Source organism: Pipistrellus hanaki (assembly GCF_964339955.1).
Source record: "Pipistrellus hanaki genome assembly, chromosome: X".
In the NCBI taxonomy this organism is placed as follows: domain Eukaryota; kingdom Metazoa; phylum Chordata; class Mammalia; order Chiroptera; family Vespertilionidae; genus Pipistrellus; species Pipistrellus hanaki.
The window spans coordinates 19,907,122-19,927,446 of NC_140524.1; the positions used below are offsets into that span (position 1 = coordinate 19,907,122).

General features: G+C 42.0%; 1 protein-coding gene and 1 pseudogene across 11 annotated transcripts in view; both read left to right on the forward strand.

The window, feature by feature from the left end:
* FGF13 (fibroblast growth factor 13) overlaps nt 1-20,325 on the forward strand; it is a 521,462-nt gene that overhangs the window by 369,819 nt on the left and 131,318 nt on the right. The window lies entirely within an intron of this gene.
* LOC311615397 (ornithine decarboxylase-like) lies at nt 3,821-5,203 on the forward strand (annotated as a pseudogene). Its single transcript has one exon. The product of its transcript is annotated as an ornithine decarboxylase-like (transcript).

Sequence of the window (20,325 nt, forward strand, 5' to 3'; positions counted from 1 at the left end):
TCTAGATAGATGATAGATAGATAGATAGATAGAGAGATTTATTGATAGATAGATTGATAGATAGATATATGGATATAACTAGAGACAATGAAGTCCTCTGCTCAGCTCATAGCAAGCTTGGAAAATAGATATATGTATATGTATACATATACTATAAAGTGTATTGCATTTTATATTATACACTGAGTGGCCAGATTATTATGATCTCTGAACGCATAATAATCTGGCCACTCAGTGTATATCTTCTATATAATAAAAGGCTAATGTGCAAATTGTTCCCTCAACTAGGAATTCGACCAGCAGGCAGGCTGGCCAACCACCCATGTCCCCTCCCGCTGGCCAGGCTAGCTGGACCCCACCCATCCATGCACAAATTCATGCACCAGGCCTCTAATATATATATATGGGCATGGGGCGGGTGTGTGTCCCTCAGCCCAGCCTGAACTCTCTCCAATCTGGGACCCCTCAAGGAATGTCTGACTTACTGTTTATGCCCAATTCCAGTGAATGGGATCAGGCCTAAAGAGTCAGTCATACATTCCTTTCATAATCCAGGACTGCTAGTTCCCAATGCTTGTCTGCCTGCCAGCCTGATCACTCTCTAACCACTCCCCTGCCAGCCTGATTGACACCGAACTGCTCCCCTGCTGGCCCGATTGCCCCTAACTGCCCTCCCCTGCTGGCCCAGTCATGCCTAACTTCCATCTCTTGCCAGCCTGGTCACTCTTTAACTGCCCTCCCCTGCAGGACTGTTGGCCCCCAACTGCCCTCCCTTGCAGGCCTGGTTGCCCCTAACTGTCTTTCCCTGAAGACTTGGTCATCCCTAACTTCCCTCCATTGCCAGCCTGGTCACCCCTAATTGCCCCTCCCCTGCCAGCCCAATTGCCCCCAACTACTCTCCCTTTCAGGCCTGGTCCCTCCCAACTTCCCTCCTCTGCTGGCCTGATCACCCCCAACTGCCCTCCAATGCAGGCCATCTGTGGCAGCCATCTTTTTTTAAAATATATTTTTATTGATTTTTCACAGAGAGGAGGGGACAGGGATAGAGAGTTAAAAACATAGATGAGAGAGAAACATCGATTAGCTGCCTCCTGCACACCCCCTATTGGGGATGTGCCCACAACCAATGTACATGCCCTTGACCAGAATCAAACCTGGGACCTTTCAGTCCACAGGCCAACATTCTATCTACTGAGCCAAACTGGTTTTGGCATATGGCAGCCATCTTGTGTCCACATGGGGGTGGCCATCTTTGACCAAATGGGGGCTGCCATCTTGTGTGTTGGAGTGATGGTCAATTTGCATATTATATCTGTATTATATAGGATAAAAGGGTAATATGCTAATTAGACCAGGAGACTTTTCAGACAAAGCCATGGTGGTGGAGCCAAGGCAGAGGTGGTTAGGGGTGATGAGGCCAAGAGGGGAGAGCAGTTGGGGGTGATCAGGCTGGTGGGGGGAGCAGGTGGGGGTGAGCATGCCAGTGGGGGGGGGGAGTTGGGGCAAACAGGCCATCAAGGGGGGCAATTGGGGGCAAACAGGCCATCAAGGGGGGAAATTGGGGGCAATCAGGCCAGCAAGGGGGAGCAGTTGGGGGTGAGCAGGCTGGCAGGTAGAGTGGTTAGGGGTGATCAGGGAGGCAGGCAGGCAGGTGAGCAGTTAGGAGCCAGCGGTCCTGGATTGTGAGAGGGATGTCCCCTAAAGGGTCCCAGATTAGAGAGGGTGCAGGTTGGGCTGAGGGACATCCCCCATGGACAAATTTCATGCACCAGACCACTAGTATATACATATTTTCCAATATTTCTGTGAGATAAGCAGGGGGTTCCATTGTCTCATGTTATCGTGAGATATGATAAAAAAAAAATTAAAAAAAAAACAACCTCAGCAATTTTGGGACTGTCTCTTTATAAATCCAGAACATCTTCCAAAAATTTGTAGTTGACTATTGTAGTCAACAGTCCTACAAGGCTTGAAAAGCCAGGGGCTGAGATTATTTCAGAATTGAGTGTATGGGACTATGCTGAGTAGACAGTTCTGCTACTAAAGGTTTCTAGGATTTGGCAACCACCTTAAGTGGTCCTCATTTTGGACCTGAGATCCAGAGTCCCTAGATTTTCTAATGCAGAACATGTCTAAATCAGATTTAATGAACTCAAAGAGCTTATGATCCAGGTTAATATTATCTATTATTTTTACCATTACCGGAGACCTGGTGCACAAAATTCGTGCACTGATACAATCCCTAGGCTTGGCCTGTGACAGGGCCATCTTCCCCAGCTGCCCACAGTTGGCCCTGCCCCTGCTACCACCCACCCCCAGTTCCCATTTGCCATAGGGTAATCGGTGCCTGACAGCCAGAGGAAGGGATCAAGAGGTGGTCAGTGCACCTCATAGTAACTAATCCAGTGATTGTTCTGCCATTAGGGTCATTTTGAATACTACCCTTTTATTATATAGGATTACCGTATATGCCAGACATTGCACTAAGTGCAATGTTATATACTATCTTACTTTATTTTCACAATAACCAAGTACTATTATTATACACTAGAATCCTGGTCCATAAAATTTATGCAAGGAGGGGGGGGTTCCCTCAGCCCAGCCTGCACCCACTCGAATTGGGGACCCCTCGGGGGATGTCCAACCTCCAGTTTAGTGGATTAGGACTAAACTGGTGGTCGGACACCCCTCTCAAAATCTGGGACCTCTGGCTCCTAACCACTCACCTGCCTGCTTCTCTGATTGCCCCTAACTCCTCTGCCTGCCTGATTTCCCCTAACTTCTCTGCCTGCCTGCCTGCCTGATCACCCCTAACCTCTCTGCCTGCCTGCGTGATCATCCCTAACTGCCTCTGCCTGCTGGCCCCCAACTGCCTTCTCCTGCCATCCTGATCTCACCCCCAACTGCCCTTCCCTACTGGCCTTATCTTGCCCCTAACTGCTTTGCCCTGCTGGCCTTATCACCCCTAACTTCTTTTACCTGCCTAATCACCCCTAATTGCCCTCCTCTGCTGGTCAATTTGGTTCTGATTGGTCGGTTTCTATGCCAGTCAGCATCAAAAGCTCCACCTTCTAGGCCAGCGTTTTTCAACCGCTGTTCGGCGGCACACTAGTGTGCCGCGAGATGTTGCCTGGTGTGCCGTAGGTGCAGACAAGACAAGAATTTTATAATTTTTCACTATTTTGTTTACTTAATATTTCATAATAAAGTAATTATAAAATACTTTCTTTGTGTTTATTTGATTCCTATTCAAGAGAATTACTTTATATATAGTCAATATAGGCACAGAGTTAAATTTTTTAACATTTTCTAATGGTGGTGTGCCTCGTGATTTTTTTCATGAAACAAGTGTGCCTTTGCCCAAAAAAGGTTGAAAAACACTGTTCTAGGCAGCCATTGGCTCCTTACATTCACCCAGATTTGGTTCTCATTGGTCATTTTCTCTGCCAGTCAGCATCTCTGGGCCTATCAATGGGGCCTGATCAGAAAGGCAGGGCTGGGTCAGTTCCCTCAGCCTCCACTGCTGCCCCTCTGCCAGCGCTCCGTTCAGGTGCCACTCAGGCAGGCAGTCTCTGAAGGAGAGAGCGAGGCGGGGGGTGGAGGGGGGCTGCGGTCCTGCATGCTCGGAGGTGGCAGCGGCGGCTTCATGGGGTTGGCGTGAGGCGGCCGGCGCTCTGATGCATTCCTGCTGCTGACGGAGAGGACCAGTCTCCCATGGACTAGAAGTTCTTGGAGAGCCAGGTCTGAACAGCTGGCAATAATTTTCTAAGTCCCGTCTCTTCATTTTCCTTTGTGTTGCATTTGGGAACATCCAGAAACCATGAACATCATTAGTAATGAAGAATTTGACTGCCATTTCCTCAATGAGGGCTTTACTGCCAAGGACATCCTGGACCAGAAAATTAAGTCTTTTCTTCAGACGATGTAGTGGACCTGGGAGACATTCTAAAGAAACACCTGTGGTGGCTAGAAGCTCTTCCTGGGGTCACCCCCTTCTATACAGACAAATGCGATGACAGCAGGACCATAGTGAAGACCCTGGCCGCCATCGGGCCGGGCTTTGACTGTGCCAGCAAGACTGAGATACAGTTGGTGCAGAGTCTTGGGGTGCCTCCAGAGAGGATCATTTATGCAAACCCTTGTGAACAAGTGTCTCAGATTAAATATGCCGCCAGTAACAGAGTCCAGATGGTGACTTTCAATAGTGTAGTTGAGCTGATGAAAGTTGCCAGGGTACATCCAAAGGCAAAGCTGGTTTTGCCGATTGCCACCAATGACTCCAAAGCAGTGTGTCGTCTCAATGTTAAATTTGGTGCCACACTCAAGACCAACAGGCTTCTTTTGGAATGGGCCAAGGAGCTAAGCATCAATGTCATCGGTGTGAGCTTTCACGTGGGCAGTGTCTGTACTGACCCTGAGACCTTTGTGCAGGCCATCTTCGATCCCCACTGTGTCTTCCACTTGGGGACTGAGATTGGTTTCAACATGTACCTGATGGATATCAGTGGTGGCTTTCTTGGATCTGAGGATGCAAAGCTTAAATTTGAGGAAATCATCAGTGTAATCAACCCAGCCCTGGACAAGTATTTTCCATGATACTCGGGAGTGACACTCATAGCTGATTTGGGCAGATACTATGCTGCATCAGCTGTCACGCTTGCAGTTAATATCATTGCAAAAAGAAACAAACAAAAAAACAAAAAAAGACTGGTCTTGAAGAAAGGAATGGGCTCCGATGATGAAGATGAGTCAAAGGAGAAGACCTTCATGTATTACGTGAATGATGGAGTATATGGGTCCTTTAACTGCATCATCTAGGATCATGCACATGTGAATCCCCTTCTGCAGAAGAGACCCAAACCAAATGAGAGGTACTACTCCATCATCTGGGGACCGACCTGTGAGGACCTCGATCTTGCATCCTGGAGCCTTGCGGCTTGCCCAAGATGCACGTGGGGGACTGGATGCTCTTTGAAAACATGGGTGCTTACACCGTGGCTGCTGCCTCTACCTTCAGTGGGTTCCAGAGGCCAATGATCTACTACGTGATGTCAGGCTGACATGGCAACTGATGCAGCAAGTCCAGAACTGCGACTTCCCGCCCACGGTGGAGGACACCTACACCCTGCCTTTGTCCTGTGCCTGGAAGAGTGGGATGGAGCTCCTCCCAGCAGCCTGCGCTTATGCCAGAGTTAATGGGTAGATGCTATCCTTGTAGCTGTTATGTGAGTGTAGCTTGACTTAAGGATTGGGCGGACAACTTAACTTAATGAGTGCTAGTTTGAAATGTCTTTGTAAATGGGGGTGACACAGATGGAACAAGTTGAAAAGCTTAGGGGACGGGGTCACACTTATGTGTTCCTATGGAAACTATGTGAATATTTGTTTTTTATGATTTTTATTCAATTTTCAAACATGCTACTGCAGAGCAAGCATTTGTAGCTTGTGTATTGGCAGAACGAGCCAAGGCTGAGTTCTGTGACCTGTTTTACCAATAAAGTACCTTGAAAATTGGAAAAAAAGGAAGGCAGGGCTGATCAGAAGCCCTGGTGGAGGCCTGGAGAGAAATGGGAGGGTGCCTCAGGCCCGGTGGGACTGATGGAAGTGGGGGTCTGTCATGGAGGTGGTGCCTACGCTTCTGATCACTTGCACACTGTGTTTTATACCACAGCATTTGGCAGCGGCTGTGAAGGGCACCAGAGCAATCCAGTGCTGACTGCAGGACTGACTTCTGTTTGGTCAGCCTTCGGTCATGATTGGTTGTTGAAACCCTGGGCTTTTATTATTAGGTTACTTTATAATGAAGAAATTGAAAGGTTAACTTGCCTACATTTATATCTTGTAAGTGGTAGAGCCAGGATTCATACAGTCTAAATGCAGATACCAAGATCTTAACCCCAACACTATGCTGCCTCCCCTGAAGAAAGAATCTAAGCTTTTCAGATTGTAATTGTGGTGAAACAATATAATACATTTGGAGAGGAGCATAAGTTCTATTTTTCAACAACCAGACAATTTTTTTTGGTCTGGATAGTATTGCTCTTAGTTAAAAATCTAGTTCTCTTAAGAATGGATGAAATTAAAATTAATCCAATCTTTTGTTCATGTTTGCATTTAATAAGTATTTATTGTATGTGTTGGACCTATACATATAAATTTTATCATAGGTAGCATTTATGAAATTTGACCTTCTACATATAGTTGGCTATCAATTAAAAGCATATTAAGAAGCCATAAACATAGAATTGCCACCAAAAGCCATGCAAAGAGATGAAACTGCTATATGCAAAAGTCTACACTATCCAATAAGATAGAAACTAGCCACAAGTTGCCAGTTAATTTAAATGAATTGTAATTAAAAATCTACTTCATTCAGACTGGCTACACTTTAGTTGCTCAATGGCCAGAAGTAACTTGTGGTTACAATATTGGACAGTAAAGGTATAGAACATTTCCACCATTCTAGAAAGTTCTACTGTATAGCATTGATCCAGAGAAAAAGTCAGAAAGAAGAACTAAGAGAGTTGTTGATAGAACCTTGGGTACCACCTATAATTAGGAGTCAGGAAGTAGAAAATGGGGCAGTAAAGGAGAAGTTGAAACAATGACCAGGATAATGTGGGGTCAGGAATGGGGACTAACAAAGAGCAAAGTGTGGTTCTCAATGTCAATTGCTATATATATATTTTGTATGTGTGTGTCTGGGGGGGGGAGGGTTGTACATATATTTTGAAGAATTGAAAAATATCCTGTGAATTTGATAGATAGGACACATGGTACCACCTTAGTAGACATTGATGATAGGATTGTTTTATGACAGACACTGCTGGACAGTGAATGTCCCCAGCCTCAGCTCCTCCTCTCAAGCCAAATGGGGTAGACATCACACAGTGGTGCACTATCAGTTTTCTCCCCCCCCCCCAATATATTTTATTAATTTTTTTACAGAGAGGAAGGGAGAGGGATAGAGAGCTAGAAACATTGATGAGAGAGATACATCAATCAGCTGCCTCCTGCACACCCCTCACTAGGGATGTGCCCACAACCAAGGTACATGCCCTTGACCAGAACCGAACCCGGAACCCTTCAGTCCGCAGGCCAACGCTCTATCCACTGAGCCACACTGGTCAGGGCTCAGTTTCCTTTTTGAGAGTCTGACTTACCACTGGCTATAACAGTATGGGTGGCAGCATGTCTCCTTCTCAACTTGATGCTGCCTCAGTGGCTCTTTCAAAGCTTTTGGCTTTGAATATTCCCAAAGCAGTTCCAGGTGTGGTAAAGTGCTCAGAGCTCTGGGAGAGCATTACTATTCAATTCATAGGTGATGCTTGCGTTTGGTAATGAGAGTGAAAAATTGAGTCTGTGACTTTTATTAAATTTATAAGTAATCAATAAGAACTGGATGGCAAGTGAAGGAAGATAAGACAGCATCATATACAATATAATAGTCAATCTCAAGGGCCATTAAAAGCATTGGGGAGAGCCCTTTTTGTTGATTTAAAGTAACCCCCTGGGGTTCTTTTAGGCACACTTAACATGGTAATTCTGCTCTGATCCAGAGCAGCCAGAGAGCAACATAAATCTGCACATTCAGAATTTTGACCTAGTGCTTCTGGTAATGTAAAATATGTCCATACACATGTTCCTAAAAGCTGCAGAAAGTATAGCTTTCATTTTCACCTGTCCTTGTTCATTTGTTCCAGGTTTTCTTATAGCATTTTAGGCACCTCTCTGATGGAGTGTTAAAGGGTCTGGGCTAGCTTGATTTAGATGCAGATTCTAATTCAGTTCAACTGTTGACTCAGTGACCTGTAGATAAAGTCCCTATGCTATATTAGTTTACAGGATGAAAACTGGAAGCCTTGATAATGTGTTGAAGTGGAATCTTGGATCAGGTGGAATGATATGGACAAGGGCAAGCCTTGTAACTTTCAGGCTTCTAATCTGAAATAAATTGTCTTTTTATATATATATTTTATTGATTTTTTTTACATAGAGGAAGAGAGAGGGATAGAGAGAAACATCGATGAGAGAGAAATGTCGATCAGCTGCCTCTTGCACACCCCCTACTGGGGATGTGCCCACAACCAAGGTACATGCCCTTGATCGGAATCGAACCTGGGACTCTTGAGTCCACAAAGCCGACACTCTATCCACTGAGCCAAACCGGTTTTGGCTAAATTATCTTTTAAAATTTTGCTTTGTTTTGGACATACACCCAATACCCTATTCCACTCACAATGGGGTTTCTGGAATCTCAATTCTCCAAAGAGGCTCCAACCTTGCAATGTGATGCTAACATGAAGTCAAGCTTGCATCAGTTGCCTGATCTTCTTTCCAAGAATCAAAACAGGAATTCAAAGAACAGTGAGAGGTTAATGTAAGGGGCTTTCTCCCCCTTGCCTTTCCCTTTGGCATTTATGTGCACACACAGAGACATGAAAACCACACAGCAACACCTTTCTGCCTATTCAGTTTAGGATGAACCCAAGAAATTGTTGAAGGATGGAAAATGTATTAGGTGAACTACACTGTAAATAACCTTGCTCTGGCCCAATTGACATGGCTCAGTGGACCTATAACCCAGGATATAATGGTTTGATTCCAACACAGGGCATATGTCTGGGCTGTAGGGTGATCTCCAGTGTGGGGCATGCAGGAGGCAGCCAATAAATGATTCTCTCTCATCATTGATCGATCTCTCTCTCTCTCTCTCTCTCTCTCTCTCTCTCTCTCTGAAATCAATAATATATATATATATATATATATATATATATATATATATATATAACCTTGATCTGGATTAACTATGCCTTGTTGAGGGATTCTGATGTGAGCATCTCCAAGACTAATAGTGGTTGCTGAAATTAGCAGAAGTTTGGGAACCAGATTATTCCTTCAGTTACAACCATCATCTCCCCACTTGTTCCCACCCACCCTCACATGCTCTAACAAGGAATGTGTAGCATTTAGCATAGTTCTTGGCCCATAGCAAGGACTCATAAAATGCCACTTTTATTCATGAAGTAACTGTGATAATCATTGTTAGGAATAGAGAAGAGGTTAAATAAAGGGTTCTGACTTTCAGTATTAGCAGTAACAATTGCCATTGTTGAAGGCCTATCATGTATCCCTTTCTTTACTTGAATTATCTTTTCTTAGCCCCAGAACAACCCTGACCAGCCCTATTTATAGGTGAAGGATTGAAATTCAGAGAGGTGACATAATTGTCGAAGGTCACATAGCTCCTAAATGGCAGAATCAATCCAGGTCTTTGAGTTTGAAGGATATAAATCCTTTCCACATTTCCAAACTTAATTCAAGAAGCAGGACAAAGGAGACAATGAAGAGCCCAGGATTAGGTCAGAGTGAGGCAGGCTGGACTACACTAAGCAGGGTTAAAGGTCACCCTATATTCCTTGTAACCCAGGGCCTGGGATCAACAAGCTGGGCCTTTATAACTACTTAAGGCATTTTCTTTCTCCTCAACCTGTATTAGGACTTAGTTCTTCTCTTGTTTGTTTGTCCAGAGCAACAGGTTGTAAAAGAAAGATCACTTGAGGTGTCTGCTGGAGCTACGCCCTGCTTTGCTTACTATAAATAGCTTCCTCTCAGCCAGTTGCCATCAATGGCATTTTACAGGGAAGGTGACCAGTTGGAAATAAGCCCTAGGGAAATGTCAAGACATCAATATTCTCCTGGTATATGCAGTGTTCCCAAACTATTGCAAAAAGTTAGATACATTGAGATCTTGAAGCAAAGTGGTTTCATCACATTCACAATGTCATTCTAAGCCCTTGGTTTGGGATCTAAAGGTCACTGTACATTTGCTTCTTTACCTATGAACCAAAATTGAACAATGATTCAGAGCAATCTGCAATGGAAACTGAGTGTAACTATGTACAGTACTAGTAAACATTTTTATCCGCTCAATTCCCATTCATTACAATAGGCTGCAATTTGCTCTTTGTTACCCAGTTGGCTTTAAAGAGTTAGGTAAAGTAAGGAGTCTCTGTACTCTTCAAGCAGATCTGGAGTATGAACACATCTGTAGGAAGTATGTACAGGCCATTCCAGATAATTAAAAAGGGAGGGGGTCATGAATTTATTTACCAGGCCACTTTCATTATTTCTCATTAGTAAATAGCCAAATAATTGATTGTGGATTTAGTATTAAATTAGCATAAGTTAAAGGACTGCTATATAAGATAGAATGCACATATTGACTTTGGCTTTATCCTTTAGCAAGAATATATGATTTTACTTTTGAGAGTTTTTGTCATCAAAACTTGCCCAAAGCAAAAAGAACTGTAGGACCAGCATGCTTCAGGGCAAGACACAGGAGCTGGGCAGTTTAAGGATGGTGCATAGGGTCTGCCAAGGGATTTGCATTTCCTGTGTGAGAGAAGCCAAGGCAGATTCATATTAACCTTTAGATGGTGGTAACTGAGAAGATAGTTGAGAGTCTGGAAATCAGTCACTAGGACCCAGGAGCTTTCTGTGTTTCCCTGGTCAGTTCAGTGGCTGTTGGTTCCTCTTAGCTGTGTCTGGAAAAGACTGTTCAAAGCTCTGGCCTCCTAAAGGGAGCATCCATAAGATTGTCAACTAATTTCTGAACAGAAACTATGCAGGCCAGATGGGAGTGGCAAGAAATATTCAAAGTGATGAATAGCAAGAACATACAACCAAGATTAATCTACCCAACAAAGTTATAATTCAGAATTGAAGGTCAGATAAAGAGATTCACAGGTAAGAAAAAGCTAAAGGAGTTCATCACCACCAAACCAGTATTATATGAAATGCTGAAAGGTATTCTTTAAGAAGAGGAAGAAGAAAAAGGTAAAGATAAAAAATTATGAACAAGAAATACATATCTATCTACAAGTGAATCTAAAAAATCAAGTGAATAAAAAAGCTGATGAACAGAATAAACAGTGACTATAATAAAACAACTGTAATAATCTGAACAATAAAGATTTATTAAATTTAAAAAAAAGAAAATACCCAGTCACCAAGAAATCAGAGCCAAAACATTATGTGACAATGTTGATTAGTACTGAATATGTCACTTTCACACAGTGGTGAGCAGTACAGTACAGCCCTCAGAGTGCAACTGGCCTGGCTTCAGTCTTGCCCCTACTTATTTTTTAGGTGTGCCGCTTTGGGAAAGTCAATTAACTTTGCTTTTTGTCGTGTTAGAGATAGATATACCCTGGCTGGTGTGACTCCGTTGGTTGACCATTTTCAAATGCACCAAAAGGTTGCTGGTTCAATTCCTGGTCAGGGCACATGCCTGGGTTACAGGCTTGATCCCTGGTAGAGGGTGTGCTGGAGGCCGCCTGATCCATGTTTCCCTATCACATTGATGTTTCTCTCCCTCTCCTTTTCCTTCTCTAAAAATCAAACTGTTCTTTAAAAAAAAAAAAAAAAAAAACAGAAATGGGTGTAATAACAGTATTACATTTCCAGGGTTGCTAAAGCAATTGAATTAGATAATACTAGTACATGTAAAGCAATAAAATAATCACAGAACCTAGCATAGAGTGTGTTCTCAATAAACGTTCCTCACTCACACTTCCTCTCTATCCTAGCTGCTTCCAATCTCTTTGCCCACCCCTCATTGTAGCACTCAGTTTATTGTCTTTCCCATTAATCTGAGCATTTCAATGTCAGGAATCCTGTTTTAGGCATTTTTTTCTTTTGTTTTGTTTCCTTCATTATCTGCTCCTTTGCCACATCTGGTAACCTCCAACTCACTATCAACCCACACACATTTCTAGGCACAAAGCAGTTCAAAGAGAGCATCTACAATAGTTCTTCCTTCAAGCACCATATTGACATTTTAATCATGACAAAAAACAATCACAAGGTAGTTAATTTTAGTTTTTTTTCCCCAAAATTCACTGAGGTGCCACGCTGGATTTATATTCACCTCTACATGTATATTTAATACCTATTAGGTTCAGGTAAAACACAGATGATGGGGAGTGGGGATTTTGTGGAGGGCCACTGAGGTAGCAGTGATTAGCATATATAAAATGTAAAGTGACCTAAGGGTCAAACTGTGATATCACACAGGTTCCTAAAACAGTATGTGATTAGGTGCCAAGTCAGGAAGTGTCGCACTAGGTGTACTGACAGGGATGTTTCTCCTCTCTGCTATCCCCTGTCCCATCAAACCCCTGCTCCCATTTGGGCTTCTGAAGCTTCTTATATACAGCTCCATTATATGACTATCATCACACTGTATTACTGTGATTCTGGGATAGACACCTGACTATGGGTTGTGATGCCCATGGAAGCCTTCATGGATAACAGGGGCTTTGTTCAGCCTAATATAGGTAAAGTATTATAACTAGACAGAGGGAAGGAGGGTATTCAGTTGGAGTATACACGAGCCTAGAGCCAGAAATATACATGGTACATTGCCTCTGGGTTTTGAAGGATGGTAACAGGAGGAGGATGGAAGGACTGAGTTCACCAGGATGACTAGAATGTAGAGTCTGCAACTCATAATGAGTGATGCAATGGTCTAATTGTTCCCCAGGCAGCCTGGCATTTATGGAGGTTCTGTTAAAGGGCTGGGGTAGCAGGTGAGGGGTGAGTGTTGAAATTAGATAAGAAAAAGAGATTATTTCTATAAGCCTAGCTAGGGCTCCCCACTTTAGTTAGAAACATATGGTCTTGGCGAGGGTCTTTGATTATTTGGGCCCATTGCTTATCCTCTCCTGTTGCAAATTGTTAGGGAGAAAGCAGAAAAAGCAGCTGTACTGCCTGAAGTAGTAATCATTAGCTAATGCTGCCATCTCCAGGAAGCTGCCTGCTAATAGCCAGCATACAGGAGGCCTGCTTCAAACTGGCTGCCCTGGCAGGCTCCACTCTGAATCCACTCCAGCACCCACTGGCTGGCTTGGTTTCTCCATTCTGAAATTTCACTGGGAAGCTGGAGGAAGGGAAAAACTGCCAAGGCCTCCTGGAATCTTTGACAACCAGCTGCCTTTTCTTTGCTCTGCTCTGATAGGGATGTGTAACAAACACTGTCATCTAAAGGATAAGAAACACATTCTGATTTTTGTACTCTAAAATTCAAAGTGTAGATTATAGCCATCAAAAGGGAAATCACTTCTGGAACTATGGCTTCATTTCCACCAATTAAAAATCATTACACATTTGCTATATTCTTATCTGACAATTAAATATGAGTAACTCTGACAGTACCTCCCATTTTGGCTGTTGTTGTCCAAGAAACTCAGATCAAGGAAAAAAGCAACACTCCAGATAAGTAAAGATATTCCCTAGTATTTAGCCTCTTGGGAGAGGCAAAAATTCTAAATGTGCTGACATACAGGTTGAATGCTTGAATTCCTTAGTGCCCAGAACAGTGCCTGGAACCCAGTATTCTCTCAATAAATCTGAAGAATGGATAAGTAAATGATTGGATGGATTAAACATATAAAAGCAGTCCTGATTGTTGTGGCTCAGTTGGTTGGAGTGTAGTCCTGTGCATTGAAGAGTGGTGGGTTTGATCCCTTGTCAGGGTGCATGCAGGAGGCAACTGATCTATGTTTCACTCTCACATCAATGTGTCTCTCTCTCTTCCTCTGATTTTCCTTCTCTCTAAAAAATCAGTAAAAGCATGTCCTAGAGTGGGGATTTAAAAAAATAAAGAAAACATATAAAAGCAAAATAGTGATTAGGATGCGTGAAAACTGAATCTAAAATATAATAAGGTCAGTTATCTAAGTCCATATTTCAATTTCATTTTTTCATGTTTCAACTATAAAAAATCATCATCAATAAAAATGAGTAATGGAATGTGCTGATTCAAACATAGATACTTCTGGTTTTTGTTTTTTTTTCCTGACAATGAGAAATAGCCTCAGAGGATAAATACCTGGAAAATAAATTGTCTACAAAACCATATTTTAAATTAAATCCATGGTTTGTGCATTGGACCAAACAATGCAAAGGATTTTTGTACTTCATAGTGGTGTAAAATAGAGAAGCTGAGGAGCAGGAGCTTGGGGACAGTTGGTCTTAGGCAATTATTCTAGAAGTTTAGGGCTAGTGAGGTCTTGATCACCACTATGTCTACACCAGTCTCCTACAATCTTTTTGTTAACACATCTCTATCTTAGCATGAATATTTATTTGTATACAAATTAGGTATATGTGTATATCTACTAATAGAGTTTATATTTTAATTATTTATATTATAAAATATACATAAGCATAGAAATTAAAAATGATAGAAAAATAAATATAATTGAAGGTACAATATGTTCTTGCCACATCCAATTGTTTTACCCATTCCTGAGACTCGTGCATTCTACTTGGAAGAAGACTTTTTTAGTGTATGGTCTATCATAAGTAGTCAATTAATAATCATATTTATTGTATTATTGAATATCTTCAAGTCTAAGTTCAGCTATTGACTATGTGAACTTGAGCAGGCTATACTATCTGTAATTTGTTTTATCATTCATAAAATAGGATTAAGTAGTCATATCTGGATTGGAGAATTGTGAAAAGTAAATTAAACAATCTAGTAAATAATAATTGTGATGATGATGATGATGATGATGGTGGTGGTGGCAAACAGGGTTAATTCCCTACTTCTTATATGAAATGATATTAGACTCTGCCCTCATCACATCATTACTTTTTACTATGAATACCCCTTATACTACTTAAAATGATGCATTCCATTTGTGAGATCTGTTCTTACTGGAAATTCCATTCCAGCTTGTGAACAGAATTTACTGCTAATGGACTTGGAGAAAAGGAAAATATGTTTACTCGCTTTAAGCACATCTCCAAAACTGCTGTTTTTCAACAGTATAGGTTATTAACAATGTGAAGAAAAGATAGTAATAGAAATGGTTTAAAGTAAGACTAAAAGACACTGTGCAATTGAAATGTGGCATCTTTTTATGAACTAACTCCCCCAAATTAATCAAGTCTGAAATATAGAGGGACCCTCTGAATCACTTCCCCATCCCTTCTGCCAGAATCTACTAGTCTATAGAATAGTGCATGAATATACTGTGTACAGAGAATAGGAGAGAGAAACAACTTCTTCACCTCCCTTTCTTTCCTCAATACACTGCCCCTACAACTTTCTCCAAGGTTGCTACAGGCCTTCTGATTACAAAATCCAGTGGACACATACAATCCTAAACTAACTTGACTTCTCAAGAGCATCTTACTTGGCACTCTCAGGAGGCACTTGTTCCTCCCTGAACCTCTCTTCTCCCTTGGTTTCTGTGACAACACTATTTCCTAGTTTGTCTTCACCTTTTTGTCTATTCTTCCATAGTCTACTTTACTGCATTCTTTCCTCTTCTGTAAATGTTGGTGTTTCTCCAGGTTTCATCATCAGACTCCTTCTCATCTTTCCAGCGCATCTCATCTCATCTACCCCACCTCCGATGACTGTCATTACCATCTCTTTGCTCCTAACTCCAGAATCTTTATCCTTCTAACTCCCTCCTTCATATTCCAGATCTATAATTCTAGATTATCTCCACTGCCATGTCCCCAATAGGTATATCTAAAACTGAATTTGTATATGTGTGTATGAACACAAAACGATTAGTTGACAAAGATTCAGAAATATTGCCTTGTAGTGCCAGCTATCACTTGTTTTTAGAATGATGGTGGCCAAATTTAGTTTCCTCACCTGTAAAAATAGAATGTTGTTAAAATTAATTCCAAGGCTCCCCATCTTAATGAATGACAATCACTCAACCATCCAGAAACCCTAGAGGATTCCTTGATACCTACATGCCTAGTCCTTATCTTCCATCTCCAGTACAAAATCAAGTGCTATCAATTCTGTACCTACACTGGCTCTGAAGTAGGTTGGCATTTTCTCTAGTCACAGTGTCATTGTCTTAATTTAGGATATCAACATTTTTCTTTTGCCAGTTGACATTCTCTTAAAAGGTCTCTTTGGCTTTAGTCTTGCACCCACTGAGATCTCTCTAAAATGCCAATTGATTGGGTCTCTCCCTTGCTCAAAAACTTTACATATTTCCTCTCTGTGGCATACAGGATTGTGTCAAATTTGTTTCTGTGATCCATGAGGCACCACATGAAACTTTCACAATTTCATGTCTCATCCTAACCCTGGAAATCTGTGATCCAAGGGTTTCAAACTCCTTGCATTCCTCAACTGTGTCAGACTGTCTCAAGCCTATGTCTTTGTAGTTTTTTACTCTACCTTGGATTGTTTTAGCCCCACACTTTTTCTCTCCTGCTTCTAAATGACTTGACTAATGACTACTGGCCTCAAATCTCAGCTCCCATCACCTGCTTTGAGAAAGGCATCTCTGGCCAACCCAGAGCCTAGGCTTTGTAGGTGCTCCTGTCTGTGCTTTTAGAATGCCTTGTGCCACACTTGTCATTACACTTATCATCTTTTAAGGTAACTACAGGCCCAGTGCACAAAATTTGTGCATGGGTGGGGGTCCCTCAGCCCGACCTGCACCCTCTCCAATCAGGGACCCCTTGAGGGATGTCTAACTGCTGGTTTAGGCCTAATCCCACAGGCAGAGTGGTTAGGTCCGATGTCTGGCAGTTGGACATCCCTTTCGCATTCTGAGACTGCTGGCTCCTAACTGCTCACCTGCCTGTCTGCCTGACCGCCCCTAACCACTCTGCCTGCCTGTCTGATCACCTCTAACCGCCCTCCCCTGCCAGCCTGATGGCCCCTTACTGTTTCCCTGCTGGCCTGATCACCTGTAGCTGCCTCTGCCTTGGTTCCCACCACTGTGGTTTTGTCCAGAAGGAGGACCAGATGACCAGAAGATGTCTGGTCTATCTGATCTAGTTAGCATATTACCCTTTTATTAGTATAGACTATTTGTGTCTTGGTCTCTCTTCTGGGAGAAAAGGTCTTACTTAGGGAAGAGGATTTGTATGATTTTTGTGGGCTCTGCCAGTTTCTAGAGCAGTAACTCTCTTCATCTGGTTGCCTCCTGCTTTTCCTTCAAGTCTCAGCTTAATATCACCTTTTCTGGGATGCCTTCCCTGATTCTAACTTCCCAAACCATGACCAATGTTTTAGGTGCCCCTCCTCTGTAACATAGAAGTTTGCTTTCTCAATATCTATTTGCTTGTCTGTCTCCTCCACTAAATGCTGGATTCATTAAAGGAAGGGAGTAGATTTTATTCAACATTATGTTGTCAACCCAAGCCTCTTATAGCCAAGCACAGAGCCAGATACATATTAGATCATCGTTAGATTTATTTTGCTCTTTATTTGGAGATTGTGATTTTGTCTCATTTCAGTTTCATTAAAATTGCATTCCTGTTTTTAAACTGCTTCTGATTGCATCAACTTTCCCAAGCATTATATAGTTTTGCAAGTTTGGATTGCTGTTTTATTCTCAAGATGGGGTTGTTTGGAAAATAAATAGCAAAGTTATATATGGTTTAGAAAGAAATAGATACAATATTAGTCTGTTAAGATTGTCATAACAAAAGATCACAGATTGGTTGATGTAAACAACAGAAATTTATTTTCTTATAGTTCTAGAGGTTATAAATTAAAGATTAAGGTGCTGGCTTGTAGATGGCTACATTCTCACATAGTCTTTCCTCTGCGTACATGTAGAGAGAGGAAAGGAAAGAGGGAGGGAGGATGGATAGAGGAAGATGGGGGACAGGGACATGGGGCAGAAGTACTCTCTAGTCTCTCACTCTTTTTTTGTAAGGACACCAATTTTATTGTACTAGGCCTCACCATTGTGATCTTATTTAAACTTAATTATCTCTCTAAAGGACTTATCTCCAAATTGAGGGCTAGGATTTCAAAATATTAATTACAGGGAATACACATCTCAGTCTATAACAGGTAAAAAATCCCAATTTTATCAAAGTTTTGTGTAATTCAGTGAAACTATATTTAAATTGTCTTGGAACCAATATAGCAGGATTGGTTGTAACCCTAATCTATGATCCAGCTTTCTGAGTTTTCACTAATTCATGTGTGAAAGGAGGGAGCTTATAAGGACAAGAAGAAGCCTCAAAGAACATTTGGGCTGGAGAAAGTATATTTGAATTCTTCCCTTTTCTATCTTTTGATTACCTCAGAAACTTAGAATCACTGTGGCAGGCCCCAAAGCTCCATTCTCTCTAGGTCAAGGACTGCTTTCTTCAAGGACTTCACTTTTACCATTTTCTCGGTACCAGGGATTCAAAACTTCCCTGAGGGAACCCTAGTCTAGAAATCAGATATACCAGAACCAATGGAATTGGCCCTGCCCAAGGCACTTTCTGACCCCATCTGTCTGTGGTCATCTGACACATGAGTTGAGAATGTATAACCAATCTGTGATTAGGACCCTTGGGAGACCACTAATGGGGGCCTCTCTGAGTGATTCTGTTTGTCAGTCCTGGCTAAAGATGTCCATGCTTAGGAGGCATTAGCCCTCAGAGTGTTTTTCACTAAATAGTAATATTAAGGAACATGCATAATTATAGTGACAAATAAAGAATTCTGGGGCAAATTAGTATGTTTAACCCATTGTTTCTCACATTAATTGAGTTATTCGCCGTATGTTTTATTAGAACCTTCAGCAAGCCAAATGTAAAAGGAATCTCCAGGAGTAGGGTCTAGTGAACAGGTCTTCCCAAAGTTATTTATCAGAGGATATTTTCAGTCAGAGAATTTTGGTCGTACTAGTGTTCACCACAACTTACTTAGAAATGCTAATTCTGGGAGAATCATATAAAACACCACTTCATGAGGTACAGCTTAACTCAAGGAATTCCTCTAGGCCTAGCCCTACTGTCTCCCTCCCTGCACCCATCTACCTATTTGCTCTCAGTAATGCCAAATCCACTTGGCCTCCCTTCTTGGCTGAGTCTTTTCCTGCTCACCTATCTCTTTATTGGAGGAAGTAGAAATACATAGGATTTTGTTGCCAGCCTCATTTCCAATCTCTATGCTTTACAGTGAGAGTTGGCAGGTATGCAAACCAGACTCTCTGGACCATGAGAACCTGGCTTGTTCTCAACTGTATCTGCAGAGCTTAGACACTGTCCTGGTTAGGAGGGAAACAAAATGTGGAAATTACCAGATATCTTTCAAAACGGGGTTTTCTTTAGTCCAGGGCAGATTACACTAGAGAGGTACTAAGGGACTTGTGTACTAGCCATCTTACAAAAGACTAATTTGCATCTGGGAACACTGAAGGAAGAGGGAGATAAAATAAACTAACTTTTATCACTGGCTTACTATGTGCCAGGCACAACAGTAAGTACTTTATATATATATCACTTAATTGAATTCTTGCAACCACCCTACATGATAGATATAATTATCGCATCCATTTTTCACAGGAGGAAACTGAGGCTCAAGGAAGCACAGCTTATAATGAGTAGCATACCCAGGATTCAAGTCTATGTTTATGTGGCTCTGGAGCCCATGTTTTTATTGCATTGCTCTGTTGCTCCCTCGTGTATCTTCAGATGGGATGGAGCCTATCCAAATTGTGTTGACCAAATCAAAGAGTCGCTTAGGTGACTATTTGAAATAATCACTGCCTATTCCCTCCCCCAACTCCAGTCTATTGTTTTGTAGTCAATAGAACTAGCTTGATGTTTGTTTTATAGACAGTGATCCAGGTTTTGCTGGGGTCTTCATAGGGGACCTACTACTCCAGTTACCACCCTCACAGTAAAGTACTAACTTATATCTTTATCATCTCTCTGATATAACTTAGCAGAGCTCCCTATCACCAGCCTTTCCCCTTCCCCTCATATTCTCCATGCTGTAGCCCAAGTTTCCTTTCTGAAAGTAGTTTTAATCTTTTCTGCTGTAAAACCCAATTACTTTAAGATAAAATCTTAATTCCGTAAACTGGCGTTCTAAATATCCCCTGTATACTTCTTCAGCGTATGCCTTCAAATTCTTCTGTGTGCCAAACGACCTCCAGTTTCTGATGTGTCCCATCTGGTTTCAGGTTGTTTCACACCCCTAAGTGTTTTTCCTTCTCTATTTTTACTAGTTGAAATACTTTATCTTCTTCACCAGCCCCTTCTGCCTTGGGAACAATAGTTCAACTGATCACACTCAGGTCAACTGTCACCTACTTGATGAAATCTTTCTGGTTCCTACTCAGCTTTTTTGAGTTTTGCTCCCAGCCTTGTACTTTTGAAGATTGTCTCCCAATGGTACCTCTCAGCTTTGGACAAGCTCCTCACCGGCAGGGACCTGAGGTTGTTTATTCCTGTTTCTCAAGCACCCAGAATAGGCCTAGCACATAATAGTCACCCAGGAAATGTTTGCTGACTAAAAAAATGAAAAGGAAGTCT